This window comes from Oncorhynchus keta, chromosome 11, assembly GCF_023373465.1.
Source record: "Oncorhynchus keta strain PuntledgeMale-10-30-2019 chromosome 11, Oket_V2, whole genome shotgun sequence".
NCBI classification, from domain to species: domain Eukaryota; kingdom Metazoa; phylum Chordata; class Actinopteri; order Salmoniformes; family Salmonidae; genus Oncorhynchus; species Oncorhynchus keta.
In genome coordinates, this window is record NC_068431.1 from 13,191,885 (window position 1) to 13,197,884 (window position 6,000).

Below are 6,000 nucleotides of genomic sequence, written 5' to 3' on the forward strand. Positions count from 1 at the left end.
GTGACAATGCAGGAGATGTTTTGAAGCAATTACTGCTTTGTATACAAGCCAGTGAATTATATGCGTTACAGCTGGATGAGTCGACAAGACGTGGCGGGCCTGGCACTGTCATGTATTGTCATGTTATGTCTTGTTCCTGTTCTTTCTCTTCTCTTCGTTTCCCCCTGCTGGTCATTTTAGGTTACCTTCTCTCCCTCTATCTCTCTCTTTCTCTATGGTCCCTTTCCTTCTCCCAGCTGTCCCTCATTCTCCTCTAACGACCTCGTTTACTCTCTCACACCTGTTCCCTCTTTTCCCTCTGATTAGGTCTCTATTTCTCTCTCTGTTTCTGCTTCTGTCTTTGTCGGATTCTCGTTTGCTTCGCCCTTGTTCTGTCCTGTCGTATTCTGCCTCTGCTTTAGATGCTGCGTTTGATCAGGTGCCTCTGTCCTCTACGGCCCGCGCCTACCCGGAGGGACCTGCAGTCAGTTGCCGCTAGCCCTGCTATTCTCCTCTACTGCTAGAAGGGGACTAGTCAACCGATACATCTGAAGAGGATTTATGTTTTCCCTGTGTTTGAACATTAAAAGACTCTGTTTCTGTTAAACCGCTTTTGGGTCCTCACTCACCTGCATAACAGGCACAGCTCCTGATATATATCCGTTACGTTTATGGGGGTTCAATAAAGGAAGACATCCTCTTCTGCAAACCATTGGAAACCAGGACAACCGGAGAGGATATTTTTAAAGTACTGGATATCAAATGGACTTTGGTGGTCAAGATGTGTTGGTATCTGTATTGATGGCGGAAAAGCCATGACAGGGAGACATCGTGGAGTGGTAATGCGCTTTGCTCCCAACGCCACTTGGGTACACTGCAGCATCCACCGAGAGGCTCTTGCTGAATAGAGAATGCCTGACAGCTTGAAAGACGTTTTGGACACTACAGTGAAAATGGTTAACTTTGTTAAAGCAAGGCCCCTGAACTCTTGTGTATTTTCTGCACTATGCAATGGTATGGGCAGTGACCATGTAACACTTTTACAACATACAGAAGTGCGCTGGTTATCAAGGGGCAAAGTTTTGACGCGTTTTTTAAAATTGAGAGACAAGCTTAAAGTTTTCTTTACTGACCATAATTTTCACTTGTCTGACCGTTTGCATGATGACTAGTTTCTCACATGACTGGCCTATCTGGGTGATGTTTTTTCTCACCTGAATGATTTGAATCTAGGATTACCGGGACTCTCCGTAACTATATTCAATGTGCGGGACAACATTGAGACTATGATTAAGAAGTTGGAGCTCTTCTCTGTCTGTATTAACAAGGGCAACACACAGGTCTTTCCATCATTGTATGATGTTTTGTGTGCAAATGAACTCAAGCTTATGGACAATGTCAAATGTGATATAGCGAAGCACCTGAGTGAGTTGGGTGCTCAATTACGCAGATACTTTCCTGAAACGGATGACACAAACAACTGAATTTGTTATCCCTTTCATGCCCTGCCTCCAGTCCACTTACCGATATCTGAACAATAGAACCTCATCAAAATTGCAGCAAGCGGTTCTGTGAAAATTGAATTCAATCAGAAGCCACTGCCAGATTTCTGAATAGGGCTGCGTTCAGAGTAGCCTGCCTTGGCAAATCACACTATTAAGACACTGATGCCCTTTGAAACCACATACTAATGTGAGAGTGGATTCTCGGCCCTCACAAGCATGAAAACTAAATACAGGCACAAACTGTGTGTGGGAAATGATTTAAGACTGAGACTCTCTCCAATACAACCCAACATTGCAGAGTTATGTGCATCCTTTCAAGCACACCCTTCTCATTAACCTGTGGTGAGTTATTCACAATTTTCGATGAACAAATCAAGTTTTATATGTAAGAAGGCTAAATGAAGAGAAAAAATATTCAAATCAAATCAAATCAAATGTATTTATATAGCCCTTCGTACATCAGCTGATATCTCAAAGTGCTGTACAGAAACCCAGCCTAAAACCCCAAACAGCAAACAATGCAGGTGTAAAAGCACGGTGGCTAGGAAAAACTCCCTAGAAAGGCCAAAACCTAGGAAGAAACCTAGAGAGGAACCGGGCTATGTGGGGTGGCCAGTCCTCTTCTGGCTGTGCCGGGTAGAGATTATAACAGAACATGACCAAGATGTTCAAATGTTCATAAATGACCAGCATGGTCGAATAATAATAAGGCAGAACAGTTGAAACTGGAGCAGCAGCACAGTCAGGTGGACTGGGGACAGCAAGGAGCCATCATGTCAGGTAGTCCTGGGGCACGGTCCTAGGGCTCAGGTCCTCCGAGAGAGAGAAAGAAAGAGAGAATTAGAGAGAGCATATGTGGGGTGGCCAGTCCTCTTCTGGCTGTGCCGGGTGGAGATTATAACAGAACGTGGCCAAGATGTTCAAATGTTCATAAATGACCAGCATGGTTGAATAATAGTAAGGCAGAACAGTTGAACCTGGAGCAGCAGCATGGCCAGGTGGACTGGGGACAGCAAGGAGTCATCATGTCAGGTAGTCCTGGGACATGGTCCTAGGGCCCAGGCCAGTTGAAACTGGAGCAGCAGCATGGCCAGGTGGACTGGGGACAGCAAGGAGTCATCATGTCAGGTAGTCCTGGGGCATGGTCCTAGGGCTCAGGTCCTCCGAGAGAGAGAAAGAAAGAGAGAAGGAGAGAATTAGAGAACGCACACTTAGATTCACACAGGACACCGAATAGGACAGGAGAAGTACTCCAGATATAACAAACTGACCCTAGCCCCCCGACACAAACTACTGCAGCATAAATACTGGAGGCTGAGACAGGATAAGAGCTCTTTGTCATTTCCCACGAGCCGGGTTGTGACAAAAACTCACAATCATTCTTATGTTTAATATATGTATCGTATAGTGTTTCTACACCTGTATTGCTTGCTGTTTGGGGTTTTAGGCTGGGTTTCTGTACAGCACTTTGTGACATCAGCTGATGTAAGAAGGGCTTTATAAATACATTTGATTGATTGATTGATTGATTGATTGATTGATAGTGTGTGTGGCAGGCTTACAATGAAGGCAAAAAACAACATTTGAGAGTGCGCTGACCCTGGTGCTAGAGGGGGAATGTAGCTGGAGGTTGAATGTTTGAAGGGGTATGGGACTATACTGCTGTACAGTACAGTGTCCCATGTATTCTAGTAGTGTCCCGTATACTGTACAGTACAGTGTCCCATGAACTCTAGTAGTGTCCCGTATACTGTACAGTACAGTGTCCCATGTATTCTAGTAGTGTCCCGTATACTGTACAGTGCAGTGTCCCATGAACTCTAGTAGTGTCCCGTATACTGTACAGTGCAGTGTCCCATGTATTCTAGTAGTGTCCCGTATACTGTACAGTGCAGTGTCCCATGAACTCTAGTAGTGTCCCGTATACTGTACAGTACAGTGTCCCATGAACTCTAGTAGTGTCCCGTATACTGTACAGTGTAGTGTCCCATGAACTCTAGTAGTGTCCCATATACTGTACAGTACAGTGTCCCATGAACTCTAGTAGTGTCCCGTGTACTGTACAGTACAGTGTCCCATGAACTCTAGTAGTGTCCCGTATACTGTACAGTGCAGTGTCCCATGAACTCTAGTAGTGTCCCGTGTACTGTACAGTACAGTGTCCCATGAACTCTAGTAGTGTCCCGTATACTGTACAGTACAGTGTCCCATGTATTCTAGTAGTGTCCCGTGTACTGTACAGTAGTGTCCCATGAACTCTAGTAGTGTCCCGTATACTGTACAGTACAGTGTCCCATGTATTCTAGTAGTGTCCCGTATACTGTACAGTACAGTGTCCCATGTATTCTAGTAGTGTCCCGTATACTGTACAGTACAGTGTCCCATGTATTCTAGTAGTGTCCTGTATACTGTACAGTGCAGTGTCCCATGAACTCTAGTAGTGTGCCGTATACTGCACAGTACAGTGTCCCATGTATTCTAGTAGTGTCCCGTGTACTGTACAGTAGTGTCCCATGAACTCTAGTAGTGTCCCGTATACTGTACAGTACAGTGTCCCATGTATTCTAGTAGTGTCCCGTATACTGTACAGTACAGTGTCCCATGTATTCTAGTAGTGTCCCGTATACTGTACAGTACAGTGTCCCATGTATTCTAGTAGTGTCCTGTATACTGTACAGTGCAGTGTCCCATGAACTCTAGTAGTGTGCCGTATACTGTACAGTACAGTGTCCTATGAATTCTAGTAGTGTCCCAGTGACCCATTCTCTAGTAGTCTATAGTAGTCTTTTATAGGGTGGTTTGTTCCAGCTGCCTTTAACTAAGCCATAAAAATAAACATTTACATTGAATATGACGTAATGTTCTGCAAGATATGGGAGCAGTTTAACACTTTTTTTAGGCACTATGAATGAATTTTAGAATCACATAGTTCATCCATAATATTTTTCCTTGTTGAATGAGTGGTGTGCAATCACCCATTTTGAACTCTCAACCAACCATGTCATGTAAGTACATGCATCATTCCCTGAGGCTTGAGCCAGTTACTCATAGATAGAGGAGAAAGGTGTTCCCCTCTGGTTGACATGCTGGGAAGGAGAATGCCCCTCTCTGTCTCCAGTCTAGCTAGTGCTAGTATCACCAACCCCAGCCAACTATGTGGTAGGGGGAGACACAGTGGGTCTTTCAGTCCCCCCCAGCATTGGTCCAAAAAGCCTGTTTCTAGAGGGTCCCGAGAAGGTTAGAAACAGCAATCAGGAAGTCTTCAGGGGAACTCTCATATACTCATAAGCCAGGCCGAGGGTGATCTCACAGCTGGGACATTTCGGCGAGGCTCCAGAGCACTCTTAGATGGGAAAGACACTTAAGAACTTGCCATATTCTCTTAGCCTCTTTCCAGAGAGGCCAGGGGCCCATTGCTGTTATACTGCTGGTGTTATACAATTCACATATGGATTACACTGGGTGTCATTCACCATATGAAGCCATAAGCCATTGGCAGCGTCTCACTTATTGATAATGGCTACCTCTACTACCTCTATATAATGCACTCAGAGAACACCTTCTATGCATGTACAGTACAGGCGGCTGGTGGCACCTACATTGGGGAGGACGGGCTCATTGTAATGGCTGGAAAGGAATAAATGGAATGGTATCAAACACATCAAACATGTTTTCCATGTTGTTGATACCATTCCATTCACTCCATTCCAGCCATTATTATGAGCTGTCCTCCCCTCAGCAGCCTCTGGTGATGTATAGTCATCTGTGACTAGAATCTTATTTCTGAGGTGTTTGTAAGGAGAAAGTATAATATATTATTAGTGGTCTTGTCTGCCATCTCCTGGTTAAAGCAAGTGCTACAAGAGGCCTGTCAAATCCGGGACTTTCAAATTGCTGTGAAAAAGGAATAGGTGAGGGGTAAGTAGATCAGGTGTGTGTGTGTTCTTAATAACATGCAATGATCACTATGTTTAAAGTTCACATCTCACAAAGAAATATTCTTCTTTAACCAAGCTAATCAACAATGTGATGATACACCTCCATTACTTTTGACATCAATGATGTCTGGGTATACTCCATATGTTAAAGTTACCTGATGTATTTTCAACATTATTTCACTTAGCCTGTATTATAAATGATTGAACATGCAGATGTAGTGTATGAATTATTGGATGGCCACAGTTTGGGAAAGCGCCCTTGAAGACTAAAAACAGCAGTCCACATGAGACAGAGTGAATTATTCATTCAGCCTGCACTTTCTATGTTTGTGACAGTGTGGCTCTACAGCAACACTCACTGCCTTGCCTTGCCTACCACAGTAAAAATAGAACCAGAGAGTAGTTAACAAGAGCGTTGCTTTTCTCTTACTGAGATGTCATGGTGGTAGTTATGGTGTAACACTTTATTATAAAGGTGTTGCTTACTCACTTCCTGTTTTAATTCACATGAATCTTGTTAATGTGACGCTTTTCTCTTATGTCTCCAGGAGACCCAATAGGAATGTATCATATCATAG